The following is a 14,869-nucleotide window of genomic DNA, read 5'->3' as shown; positions in this document are numbered from 1 at the left end:
TACGCCTCGGCCGTCCGCCGCCGTCCGCCGATGAACACCTCGGCCGTCCGTAGATCCTTGCGCTCGACCAGGAACTTTGTTTCCTCCTCGTTTCGCTGCTCGACCAGGAGCTCTACCGGTGGGGCGCACAAGAGGAGCTCCGCATCCTCCTCGCTCTCATTTGATCCGCCGCCCCAAGCGTCCCCTGCAGCCGCCACTCCCCCCGGCGTCCCCGGTGGGAGCATCATCACCAGTTCGCTGTGCTCGTCGCCGCGAACGCCACGGGCACAGCAGCTCACTGTGCTCGTCGTCTTGATCTACAGCTGCAGCATCAATAAGTGAACATCCACAAAGATCGACATGGAGTTGTAGCCTTCCTTAGCAGGTAACCCATTGTTTTGGAGTGCTGGCTGGTTGCAGATAAGCTGCAAGTCTGCAACTAGGTTCGCCTCAGCGTTTTGGGTATGCTGGCGCCTCCCCCCCTCTCAATCCCTTCTCACACTCGCAGTGGTTGAACAATTCTAGCCTGCAGGCCATCTCAAATCGAACGGCACATGCGCGCGGCCAACCTCAATTCACGAATGGAGGTTCCTTCGCTGTAATTTCCAAAACGGAACAAGCTCCTCAATCATTCACTCCCTGCACAGCATCCCGTGCTGGTCTGAGCTGACCACGGCGGACGGCGCCACGCTCGTGCAAGCTCGCCAAAGCACCCACAGCAGCTCCCCTTCTCACCGCATCCGCTCCCCGTCGCGCAATCCGCTCCCCGTCGCGCAAGCCGTCACCGGAGAAGGAGATCTCGAGCCTCAGGCAGAGGTGGACGAGCTCCTCGAGGCGGCGCGCCGCGCCGACGCCGGGGACTCCACTGGCGCACGCGACATATTGGCGTGGCTCAATCAACGGTTCCCCTCGCCACCTGCGCCTCCGGGGCACCCTCCCCTCCTCCACGCCGCCGCGCTCCTCCGGGACGCGCTCCTGCAGCGCCTGCCGCCCACCGCCGCGGCCGTCCCGTCCGCCTCCGTCCGCTCGACGTCGCGCTGAAGCTCGCAGCGCAAAGGCCCTGGCGGACGCGTCCCCGACCGTCCAGTTCGCCGGCTTCACGTCCACGCAGGCCTTCCTCGACGCGCTCGGCGCCGGCGCGCGCCGCATACACGTCGTCGACTTTCTATGTCGGCTTCGACGGCATCCTCCAATGCGTGCTCGTATGGATGCAGCCTCACACTGCGCCCTTGACGACTGCGGCCTCCCCTCCCCAGAGTGTGCCCGGCGGCGGATTCCCCTGCGGACGCGTGCTGGCGTGGAGGAAGGATCCCGATGCGTACGTGGCGCCGGCGACCGGCCTCCCGTCCCGGAGCGTGGCTGGCGGCGGTCTCTGTGGTGGTCTGGAGAGAGAGCGAGAGAAACGTGTGGTTCAGAGAAATAAAGAGGGGATAAGGTGCATCGGGTGTTAACGGAGCGTGCGAGAGAAAGGTATTAACGCCGTATGGTTACCGTGACCCAGAAATGAATCTCAAAGTTGATCCAACGGCAGCTAGGGCGTGCTCACGTATCCCCTAGTCACTAAATCCACTCTCAATTAAGCTTAACACCTGCAAGAAACAAATGGTTGATCAACAAGTAAGAGGCACCATAATAAAAAGGCTCAACCAAGAGGATATGTGAAAGGCATGCCAACGCATATTATAAGACTATTACAAGGATGAGCAAATAGCATCATCATAGTCTTCCATGAATTATATTGCTTAGCATGACCAATCAACACGCAACAAATAAATAAGATATCAACATGCAACGAGCCGGCCTCTCTGCATCTGCAGGCTGCCTGCGGCTGCTGCCGATCGATTGTGGATGTGATCCGCGACGCGCGCGGCAAGATGTACCTCCACATTGGTTGGGAGAAGTTCGCGCGCTACCACCACCTCGAAGCCGACTTCGTGCTCACGTTCTCCTACCTTAGTGAGGTCGACATGAGCTTCAAGGTGTTCGATGAGACGCGCTGCCGCCGGCACTACCACGGGGAAAACATCGAGGAGGACGACGACTGAGTGTTGTTTCTTCGCAGCGAAAATAGGCACGCATGTGTTTTGGATGTTCTTCCTCGAAAGAACCAACAGCGGTACCGTCACCAGGTGGATTTTCCAGTTTGGGTGTCAGGGAGTGCCTGAGAGTGTTCTTTCTTGGCAGCGAACACACGAAACCTGCGATGGCAACACTAGTTAGGTTTCATTATTTTGCAATGTTTTATATTTGTGTCAACCATGGTTTAAACCATGTATTAGTTTGTGGAAAACCATGATCCAAATTATATCTTCGTGTAAACCATCTTCCCAATTATGTATTAGTTTGTGAAATGTTTTTCTCTTTATTTGTAATTCTATGCTTTTATTTGAGATTTTAATTCAAATCATCTATCGGGGCCGTCGGTTTGGAACGTCTCTGCCAGCGACTATTTGAGACGTGTCGATGGAGATGTCTTACAGACTTAGGCATCGTTTCTAGTCTCCATAGACAAGGATGGACACAAGTTATCTTTTTACGTGCCACCTTCTCCAAGCGGGAGAATTATTGGAAGATGAGCCTCAGGAGGAGGAGGAGGAGACAAGACTTTTCTACCTGACCAACCTTGTTTGTTTCGTCTGCGTGCCCGCCTGACAGGTTCAAACAAGCAAACTCTTCCAAACAAAAAATAGACGGGACAGGTCCAAAACGACGAGATGATCGCAGTTGCAGCAGCTCAACTGGGCAAGAAGCCAAGACCACGAGGCGCACAACCAAACAAGGAATTCCTCTGTCAACGCCATAGATTAGATCAGATGCACAGCCTCACATCAGATGATCTCTCTCTCTCGCTCTAGGTAAAAAACACTGCCCGTGAACCGTCTCTCTGCCGCGCGGGCCCACGCTGCAGTCCGTGGCTCCGTCCGTGCGTCACCCGTTTATAGTCTTTTTTGACTCCGTTTCTTTTCTTCTCCTTTTCTTTTGGCGTTCGGGTTCCCTCACTTCCATGCCGTCTCGCCGCAGAGACGCCCTCCAGCTTTCTTGCCTACCCCCGCATCCAGTAGGGTAGGATTTCTCACGCAGACAGAGGTACCAAGGAAAGATCGAAGTTATGGAGATGCCGACGGCGCCGCCTCCATTGCCGCTCCTATGCATGTTCTTGCTGCTGCTGCTGTCTTCGTCCTCATCGGCAAATGGGAGGACTGCGGTTTCTTCTCCGGCGCCGTCGTCGGTGGCCGCCACGAGCGTGCCCGCTGCCGCCGGCAATGGGACCGCTGCCTCCTCTTCCTCTCCAGCGCCTCCTCCCTTCGGTAGGTGACTGGCTGGCACTGAGGGACTCCTCGGGCCCTGCATTTCTGCCTTCTTCATCTGAATTTTTGTGTGTACCGTGTTCTTGCTGTCTACTGTTCATAGTTCCGTACGGGTTTACCGCCTTTGCTGTTTCAGAGTATCCCCTCCCCTGCGAATTTAGCTTTTCAGCTGTTGCTTCAGTTCAGAGCGTATTTGGGATCTGCGTGATTCTGTTCTCGCAAATATCAACGAATTGTGATGCGTCAGTGTTCTAGACGGGGGAATCTTCTTCCTCTTTTTTGTTGGATTTTTCTGGGATGATAAAATGCATTTCTGGATCTTACGTTTTGTTCAAAATCAAGGGGGAGAGAAAGTCGTTCTCCAACGTTACTGCGGAAATCTCGCCGCGAGTTCAATGCCATCAAACCTGTTCTTCCGTTAGAGTTTATAATTTACATCCTTCAAAATTAAAATAAAATCCCTCCAAAATTCAGGGACGTTCCCAATTTCCACTCACTGAGCGAGCTATCTGCCCCCCTGTGTTGCAGTGATCACAGTGGTCAGGCACCACCATTACCACCGCGAGCTGGTCATCGCCACCGTCCTCGCCTCCGTCGCCACTGCCATGATCTTCCTCTCCACGCTCTACGCCTGGACCATGTGGCGGCGGTCGCGCCGGATCCCCCGCGGCAAGGGCACCCGGAGATCAGGTCCTGTCTCAGTTTGTTATTTCAGCTCATAATGTGTTTGGTGCTAAGCCAGACCTCCTACCCACTTTACATTGTCCAGACACCACAAGAGGGATCACACTGGTGCCAATCCTGAGCAAGTTCAGCACGGTAAAAATGAGCAAGAAGGGGCTCGTGGCGATGATCGAGTACCCATCGCTGGAGGCGGCGACGGGCAAGTTCAACGAGGGCAATGTGCTCGGCGTCGGCGGGTTCGGCTGCGTCTACAAGGCAGCGTTCGACGGCGGCGCCACCGCGGCGGTGAAGAGGCTCGAGGGCGGCGGGCCGGACTGCGAGAAGGAGTTCGAGGTGATTGTTCGTCTGTTACTGTCCATGTCCATTGACTCCAGTGCTAGTGGTGGGTTAAATCTTTGGGCTGGGGTTGTTGGCAGAATGAGCTGGATTTGCTTGGCAGAATTCGGCACCCCAACATAGTGTCACTCCTGGGCTTCTGCGTCCATGGTGGCAATCACTACATTGTTTACGAGCTCATGGAGAAGGGATCATTGGAGACACAGCTGCATGGTATTGCTTTTCTATGATTGCCCCTGCTGCCACTTATTGGCTGCAGCTCTTTCTTGAGATCTTCCAGATTGAGCTTTTCATAAGTGTCTTGTGATTGTCTTCAGGGCCTTCACATGGATCAGCTATGAGCTGGCACACTAGGATGAAGATTGCGCTCGACACAGCGAGGTTCTTATGACCCCTGCACTTTACTTCACACTAGGTGATGATTTTTTTAATTGAAGAGATGATGATTGACAGTCTATAATATACATTGGAAAACTGAAACTGGGCAGGGGACTAGAGTATCTTCATGAGCACTGCAATCCTCCAGTGATCCATAGGGATCTCAAATCATCTAATATACTTTTAGATTCAGACTTCAATGCTAAGGTGCACTCCTTCAACTTTTGATTAAGGTCAACTTATTTTTCATATTGACTGCAAGTAATAGAGTTGGGATGCACTTTTTTAATGTTCTCAATTGCACAGATTGCAGATTTTGGACTTGCAGTTACCGGTGGGAATCTCGACAAAGGGAACCTGAAGATTTCTGGGACCTTGGGATATGTAGCTCCTGAATATTTATTAGATGGTGCGGCCTCATTTTGTTCTAAAATTCTACTCCTATTTGTAGATAAAGCTTAACTGTCAACATAAAAATTCTACTTTGATCATGTGAATACTTAGCGACTGTCGATTCCATTCCAGGGAAGTTGACCGAGAAGAGTGATGTATACGCATTTGGGGTAGTGCTTTTAGAGCTCCTGATGGGAAGGAAGCCTGTTGAGAAGATGTCACCATCTCAGTGCCAATCAATTGTGTCATGGGTAATCAGCATTTTTGCTCTGAACTTACTAAAGCACTGAGTACTTATTCTTTCAATGTTTATGATCTGTTCTACTTTATTTTATAACAAAACAATGAATAATTTGATGTTTATCGTCAGAGAAAACAATCCAGCTATCAGTTGCAATTTATCCTCGATAATGAAAATCGATCCCCTGGTGGGTCGCTTGGAAAAAAAAGCTATCAGTTGCAATTTATCTGTCCAGTTGTATTACTGACAATGTTTATAATTACGTGCAGGCCATGCCTCAGCTAACCGACAGATCGAAGCTCCCCAACATAATTGACCCAGTGATCAAGGACACAATGGACCCAAAACACTTGTACCAAGTACTCATCCCCAACAAACTGCTAAGATTCTCTAATTCAGATACATTTATCTTTCAACAGTTTATGCTGATGTTCCATGCATGTGCAGGTTGCGGCAGTAGCTGTTCTATGTGTGCAGCCTGAACCGAGTTACAGACCACTGATAACAGATGTTCTCCACTCTCTTGTTCCTCTAGTGCCCTCGGAGCTCGGGGGAACACTTAGGGTTACAGAGCCACCTTCTCCAAGCCAAATGCATTGTCCTTCTTGAAATGTCATCCTACAAGTTTCATCGAAGCAGGGTGAATTATACTGTCCAATGTTGATTAGTGTTTATTGTGTAACTTATCTTGCCTGTACCTGCTGCTTGTCAATGAGGGTGGGATTTCCAACCTACTGATTTTGCTGGGTGAACAGCGAGAATTCGGCTTTGGAGAGAATTGTCTCATATATCTTTTCATGTACAAAGAAGTGAAGAAAGCAATTTTCTTTTCTTTGGATCTGGCACTATGCTGTACAGATCTGAATTTTCCAGACACTGTTGTCTCAATAGCATTTGAGAAAGCTATGATCTGGCTCTACAGAGATGTCAATAGTTATGTTTACTACACAATAAATTTGATTATTGATTTCTGATAGCGACTGCAATAATTTCTCCCTAAAATAGTTAATATCTAAAATAAAATGCAACAAGTGCAGATGTGCATGTTAGGTAGGAGAAAATAATTATGTGGTTGCATTATTTTGAACCGACTAACATTAACAGACTGAAGCAACCAGCCATGTATAATTTTACAGGAACATGTCCATATAGCTTTGCCACCGGCTTTATGTGGGAGTGACTTGAACATATTTATTAGCCTAGGTCATTTTATAGCTATGCTGATAAGTGACAATCTCCTCTCAACTAAAACACAATGGTTGGCTTGTGCTCAAGGTAGGACATCATGGGCAACTCTGGTGGCCAGTAACATCAAGTTCTTTTTTCCAGGGTAGTCAAATATTTTATATAATTCAAACACATCCGACTTCCCATATATAAAATATATTACATGTCATCTAGAAAATCTGTCTTGTGTCTGACACTGGTGTCTTCCGCGTCATGCTGGACATGGTCAAAATTCAGAAACGGCGATGAAGGAAGAAAGAACAAAACGAAATCAAAAGCTCCTCAAGGTGGCAACCTCTGGATGCATCTCATTGAAGCCCCTGCAGGGTCGGGAGAGAAGAAATGCTGGGCACTGGATATGTTTTCTTGCTTGACAGGGAGATGGCATCTGCTTCATTCAATTCAGACAATAACTCCGTATGCATGCACTGCCAGCTTGGGCAGAGCTGCTACTGCTCACTCCACAGGTCCCTGTCCTGTCCACCTCTTGATCTTTGTTTTGCTGTAGAACCATCTCAATCTCTTTGATCAATGCTAGCAGATTAGTCAGATGACTGGAGCTTTTGCTGCTGTAGTTACACTGAGCTATTTCAGGTACATGCTTTCTGCCTGCCTGTACTTGCTGGCCCCTTTTATGGGTTTTACCTTTTTTTGCATTTGAGGATGATTTGACAACTTAATTTGTTTCAAAACTAGTAAGAGCATCTCCACCGGCGCCCCCGATAGCGGATCCGATAGCTTTTTGGAGGCCGGGAGCGAAAATGGACTCGCACCGGCGCGCCCCAAACGGCGCCGGCCAATTTTCGAGCCCAATAGAATCGCACGCAACCCCGTGCCGGCCCCTTGGCCAAGGGCGCGAATCGGGCGCGCCTGCGCCTCGCGGAACGACGGTTTTCGCGGGTGGGGGCGCCTTGTCAATGAGGGGACGTGGCGGTTCGCATTGAAAATGACGCGGGGAGGTTGGTCATCGGCGTTAGTGGCCTCCCGCACGGAAACCAAAACGGTGAGGGCGGCGACTGGCCAGGCGGCGTCCACCTACCTTACCCATGCGCCTTCAATGTGCGTCCGCCGTCTCCCTTAAAACCCCACCGGCGCGCACTTCTCGCTTTTCCCCGCCATCCAATCCTAGCCCCTCCGTCCTCAACCTCCGCGTGAACCACCACTCACGCACCCCGCCGACGCGATGGCGCACAACGACCAGGTCGGCGGCAGCGGTGGCGGCATGCTCCGCTCGACGCAGCTGACCTTCGACGAGGCCGACGTGTTGTACTGGCACCGCATCCCCATGCCAGTACAGTACAAGTTGCCACGCGGCTGGCATGTCTCCAACGGCGGCTTCGCCGTGCCGCCGCCGCCACCGCCAGGACCACAGACACGGGACCTCGCCAGGGAACGGCGGGCTAAGATGACGCCGGAGGAGAGGAGCCTGCCGGAGAACGCTGTCGAAAGCCCGTCCTGGGCAGGACGCTTCGAACACGAGCGCGCCATCGAGCTCGCGCGGACGGACAACCCCTCGGGCGGCCGCTTCAACAACGTCGGCCGCCGTGCCTGGTGGTATGGCCGCTCCGCCAATACGGGTTCCGTCCACGCGTCCGTGGGCAACGGGAGCCGCTATACTTCAAGCAGGCGGCGAACATGGCGCGGCCGCCTACCCGGCAGAGGGCGCCGGAACTGACCGCGGCGTCCGGAACCTCACGCACCGTATCGTTTGCCGTCGCGCGCACGTGCTCGGCCGCGCCCGCACCTCCTTCCGGAGGCATTTGTAATATCCCAGGTATTGGGGTTACAAAAAATAGAGGAAACAGATGTGTGCATTGCATTCATGCATAGAAAATCTGGGGAATTTTCGCGCTTTAAAGTAAAACGAGTCACGATGACTCGAAGTTTCACTTGACATTGGTGGAATTGAAGTAGCTCATCAAGTCAAGCGCTATAAACCTCAAAGTGACTTTGCTAAAACCTTGTTTTGGGTAGAGATAATTTGATCTAAGGGGTTAGATCAAATGGAACTAATAATCAACACAACAACACTTTACTCAATGATCAATTGCTTGATCTTATAAAGGATTACAACATGGTTATCCTTGCCATAATATATGAACATACATCTATTTGGAAATCAAGTAACAATAAATGAAGAAACTATTCTTCACTCATCTTTTCCATGTCTTAAAACTAATCCATAATCCTACCATGAAATCCCATGGTATACATTCCACTTCAACATTGGAATTATAACAAGAAGATCCACTCCAGAAATAGATATTCTTCTCCATTACAAGTTATTACACATCAAACCTAGAGAGGTGAGAGTTCTATATTATTTATTAGAGAAGCAATAACAAACCCGGAGCTAAACCTTGGATATACATCCAAGTTTTCAAATCATCATCTTTAAGAGGAACCCTAGAGTATTATTCAAAACATAGCTTTACCTATTTAAGAATAAAGGACAACCATTGAACTAGAGTATTAGGAGTACACCATAACCCTAGAATAACTATTCCTATATGAGAGAACTCAAGTTATGGTGTTACACTCAAGTTAATGAGGCAACACTTGGACTTGGGAAAGAGAACCATCCATATACCTGCATGATTATATCATCATTCCCTGGAAAGAACCCTAAGAATTATCTCAGAGCAATCTCCTAGGATATAAACTATAGAGGCCACCATAATAACTCATCTTAGAAAATAAAATAGAAGTGTTATACCTTAATTCATCAATACAATACTTGATCATGGAACTGAGAAACCTAATTAATGAGAGATAATTTAGGAAGCCAAATCTTGATCATCATAAATTGAGTGATGATCATAAACCCTAAGAACTTAAGGTAGAGATATTAAGAACAAGTTGATCATGTTTAATCCATGATCATGCTCTTGATGTATGTGAGGATAAGTTAAACCCTAAAAGGATAAGCAGATATCATTAGCCACATGAAATTATAAGGAGATCAATAATAAACAACCCTAGACTTATATCCCAACCTTTACTTGTGAACCACTTGGTGATCACAATTAGAATCCTACCATATCTATAGTTCATCAATTAATGAACCTAAGGGAACCTTAGAGTTAAACACTATACTTCATATGGTGAGAAACCATATATCCATATGACCAAAGTTAACTATAAAAAGAACTATAATCAATATAGTTACTTTAATGATAAGTTAGGGATAATAATAGGAATTAATTGGTAGAAGATAAAACCTATTCTCAAATCATTAGTAATTAGAGAAGCACATAAGATATGAAGCAAGTAACCATATTACCATGGTTAGGGGAGATTCAACCCTAGCTCATGCAATATGATGTCATTTCATCTCTATAACCTAGAATTATGCCTTAACCCTAGTTTGGGTAGCACTTGAGTGATTACAACTAAAACCTAAGCCATAGTTGAGATTCAAACCAATTGCCATAAGATGAATATGATGAGAACCTAGAATTGCTCACTAGTTCAAGCTTATGCTTAAATATGGAACTTAAGAATAATCGGTGCTAAACTTTATAATTAGACCCATAGGTGGTGATCAACCACTTATCATTATAACTAAGACCCAAACTTGAGGAGAGTAATATCTACTCTAGGTAATTCAAGGTGTTATTAAATATAATCCTAGTACCACTTTTGAAATGTGGTTATAATAGAAAACCACAAAACTTTAACAAGAAAGTGCTCACTTGAAATAATATGCAAGAGACCAATTTCTCAAATAGAAACCAAACCTTAAGAACAATCTCTCGAAATACTTTGGGTTGAAAGCATCACCCATAATAATCATTCAAAATAAAATTGATACATAAGATAAGAGGAATTAAAATAGTGCATAAAAAAATCATGCTTAATTAAAAATTTACAATAAAGCTAACTTATGTCAAATGATTATTCCGGAATAACTCGAAATACAAAGGCCCTTTATTTAGTCCTAAAATGTTCACGGTATAATTACCTGCAGGGTATAAAAATAATTTGAATTGGATTTATAAACAGAATTCAAAACACTAAAAAGAGAAAAAGAAAACAGAAAAGAAAATAAGAAAGAAGAGAGGCTTACCGGATGGGCCACCGCGACCCGACGACCACAAACCACTAAGCAACCCGAGCCGGCCCAAGGCCCAGCTCCAAACAGCAGCCCAACACCAGCCCGTACCTCTTCGCTCGGATAAAGACGAGACGAACGTGTTCGTCTTCGTCTCCTCCTCCACTCGCACAGGAGCTCGACACGGCGATGCTAGCGCCACGTCCCGCGGTCGCCGCCGCCGTTGTGGACCGCCAGCTCGCTTCGGAGACCCTATAAAGCGCCGCGGTAGCCTCAATTTCTCCTTTCTTCGTCTCATTTGCGCCAGAAACCGAAACCCTAGCTCGCCGGTGCTCTTCTCGTCCCACCAATTCCGGCCATCCCAGAGCCAACCGCTAGGTCCAGGAGGTGCGCCCCGTCGCCCTAGTCATCCTGGTGGAGTACCGCGTCCAGGGGAGCTCTGGGGAGGAAGAATTTAGCTGTTCCCTTCCGCGGTTCTGCGAGGGAAAAGTCGGCCGTAAGCGTCGTCTCCGGCCATCTCCTTCGCCAATTCGAAGCATTACGCAGCAAGGGTGAGTATGCGCTTCTCGACGACCTACTATTAGCCTTTATCATCCGCCGTAGCTCACTAGCGTCGTAGTCCGCCGTTCGCCGCCGTTGTTTGAGCTCGCCGGAGCTACTCCGGCGACCATTAGGGCGCGGCGCCGCCACCTTTTGGTTCAGCACCGTGCCGCGCATCCACCCAACCCCTTCGTACAGACGCGGGAGCACCGAATCCGCGCCGTCATCCCCGACTGGCCGTCGGCCTGGAGCTTCCTTGGCCACGTTGGCCATTTGACCAGTCCACGCCTTCGTGGCTATGGACGTGGAGGTTGGACCCACTGGTCGGTGACCACGAGTAGAACCAGTATGGGTACATTTAGCTATTCTTCTGTTTTAATTTCAAATTCATAATTGCTGCAACTTCAAATGAATTTAGAAAATTCAATTCAAATCAGAAAAATACAAATGAGATATCAAAATTCTTAGAAAAGAAAAATCTATCCAATAAAAATACAATATGAAATTTTTATTTTTAATAAAAATTCAATTATTTAATACTTATTAAATGAGCCTTTTCTTTAATTCCAAATTGAATTAAAAATTCAATAAATTGGAAAACCTTCTAAAATAAATAAAAACCAGTAAGAAAAATAAAGAAAACATTAAAGTTATTTTCCTTTATTTGTTATTTTGTTAAATCTTTATTAGTGGAAATTTAAACCCTAATTAATAATTACCTTACTTATTAATTGTTTAAAAATAATAAAATGCCAAATTCAATATTATTTTTAACTCCAAGCTACTAATAACTTCAACTTTAACATGAAGTTATTAATCATAGAATTAAATGGTTAATAACAAACCCTAAATTCCACATAGAATGATTTTATAACCCTATCATTTCATGTGACTCCTAAAACCCTAAATTAATTAGGAGCCCTAGTTCCATTATTACTCGTGAACCTAAATTGCTTCTAACTTAAACCCTAGGTTAGAACTTGTAATCATGGTACCTTCTTTCAAATCATAGAACCATAGTAGCAACTAAATACTAGTCTTGGTCACATAAAATGTAGAAGACCATCACTAATATATGGGTATCCCATATATTCATCTTCCTCGAACCTAAATAATCGAGTAGGGTCAACCAAGTGTAAACCTAGATCCTATTACCAAAGCCATCATCCTTATTTATCCCTAATTAGCATCACACCATTGTGATGAACCCAAATAGCAACCATGCTTATTATCTTGCATTACCTAACCACACTCCACTAAACCCTACTAGTGTGAAATACTTAGGAACCATTCCATCTAAGAACCAACCCTTCTTTACTTAGGGAATTAAATAGCAAACCTAAACAATCTCAACCTAATTGATATACTTCTTATTATTTAAGAAGTATGTTCTTCAAAAGTTATTCTTTTGAAGTAAACCGAGAACCATCATCAACCCTGCTTATAAGGACCTATAAACCCTAGCCAGCTATCACTAGCAAGATAAACCAATCTTGATAGCACCCATGTGTAATTAAGTACTTAGGATGCCTAGGCTTAACTCCACCTTACAAGCCCTAGTTGCTTGATGAATCCAACTATGTTGTGATCCATCTTATACTTACTCCAGAAACTACTTGGAACCAGAATAAATTATAGCAACCCACAAACCTAATTACCATACTTGTTCTTTATCAAATTACATGTTCTTCAAAAGTTATTCTTTTGAAGTATATGATAATCAATCATTAACCATGCCATATAGTACTAAAACTAATCATTGTTCTTTACTTGTTAACATTATGCCAATAATCATTCTCTTTGTGCTCAATTGATTATTATGCTTTATTATCTACCTGTTTATAATACCAAGTAATCACACCTGAATAAGAACCTTGTATGTGAATCACTCTAAAAGTGCAACACACCCTAAACCAATCATTACAACTCACTGATCCTAAATCATCGGGATTAGGTCACGCTTAGAGCGATTGCATCTCATACTTATGCATTATTGCATCCTTGCCAATCTTTTAAACATCGTCCTTACCGGACGATGATGTGATTTCAGAATTTGGAGTTATTGCGTATCGAAGACCTTGCCTGCATAATCTTGCAGTCAAGAAAGGCAAGTTCATCACTTGCTCATGTCATTTGAGTATCTTTATCAAATTACTTGCAAAGTACTATGATTATCACTATTGCATAAAAACCAAAACCACTACTTTCATAACTATGAATATGACTATGTGGTGGGCAATGGAACCATGGATTGTGTTGATATGGTGGAGGTTCCATTGCAAGGGTTAATATCCATCTAGGATTAAACAACAAATGTCGCCAGTGATTCTTGTGCCGTAATACCCGTGTTAACCATAAGATCCGGAGTGGGACGGAGTAGTCAAAAGTGTTTCCACCTCTCGTTCATCAACGGATGCGCTTACCGTAGCGGTTGTGTCTTGCGGAGTAACTTGAGGGTGGGAGCCCCTTCTAATTCCCCACGGTATAGTCTGTTGCTTACCGTAGCGGTTGTCGCTTGCGGAACAACTTGAGGGTGGGGATCCCCTTCTAATTCCCCACGGTAATGTGGTCTATGATGGGTTGCAGCTACCGGCGAAGGAGTTTGGTTAACGAGTCCCAAACTGTTGTCGTGGTCGGGGTCCACCCTGAAATTACGGGAATAATGGGACCGACGAGGACCCAGTGGTCGGGGTATGCAACAAAGGGTGGGTGTTCGAGGTAGCGGAGGAACATGATTGGCTAGACCTTATACCGGGCCTCACACCATAGGAAGTGTGGACGGGAAGATCACCCGGTTGGCACCAAGGTTAAGATCTCTTATGGGTAAAGCAACACACCTCTGCAGAGTGTAAAGAATCGTGACCGATCACTCCTCGTTCCGGATATGGAAGCTGCGAACGCGGCCGGAAAGGAGCTCCATGAAGTTCTAGTAAACCGGTGAAGGCTGACGGACATAGTTCTTCTGAATAAAAGCAACCTTTTGAAGAAATGATTATGAAAATCTGCATTGGTATTAGACTTTCTGGTCTAATGTCGTAGCTAGTTAATTAAACACCTCTTTCCTATAATGAACTTGTTGAGTACGCTCGTACTCATCCCACTCTTAAATCCCCTGCTTAGATATGAAGGCATCGAAGGAGGATCTACAGTGTAACTCGAAGGCCGAGGAGTCAACAACTACTTCAAGAGACAAGACCTTGTCGGAGGAATCGAATACCACATCCAACAAGGAGAAAACCTAGTTTAGCCATAGAAGGGAACTAGTTTCCTAAACCTAGCTCCTACTTAGCTAGAATCTATCCATAGCCTCTATAGCTAGTTAATTACTCTACAAATGGAGTTCGTGATAAGATTAGACTACGAGTCGTTCTTCTGGAGTTTATTTGCAGTTTTACCTCATTGTAAAGTAGGAGGCTGTGATGATTTTATGTAACAGAGTCAATGATGTAATTCTATAGACATGCCTTGGACCCGAAAATGTTTCTGTTGTACCACTCTGAGCGATATAATACTAGTGGAACGGTGTTTCATTGGTGTTATATCAGACTTGCATACTACACCATGCAGTGGTATGCCGGGTCACCACAGTTGGTATCAGAGCAAATGCTTTGACCTTAGGATTAAAACCCTTCAAAGGAGACCTATAGGATTGGTAGTGTCTATAGGAAGTTGTCTTAGCTGAACCAAATATTCTTATGACTTGAGATGGATATTCACTTGGGAATAATC

The 14,869-nt window shown here is 46.1% G+C and overlaps 1 pseudogene; it reads left to right on the top strand.

Moving 5' to 3' along the window:
* Window positions 1–3,094: 3,094 nt before the first annotated feature.
* LOC124684329 lies at window positions 3,095–6,295 on the top strand (annotated as a pseudogene).
* The last annotated feature ends 8,574 nt before the right edge of the window (window positions 6,296–14,869 follow it).

The sequence above is a fragment of the Lolium rigidum genome, chromosome 1 (assembly GCF_022539505.1).
Source record: "Lolium rigidum isolate FL_2022 chromosome 1, APGP_CSIRO_Lrig_0.1, whole genome shotgun sequence".
Classification (NCBI taxonomy): domain Eukaryota; kingdom Viridiplantae; phylum Streptophyta; class Magnoliopsida; order Poales; family Poaceae; genus Lolium; species Lolium rigidum.
Note: the sequence above shows the minus strand (reverse complement) of the source record. Positions and strands in the feature narration are given on the sequence as shown.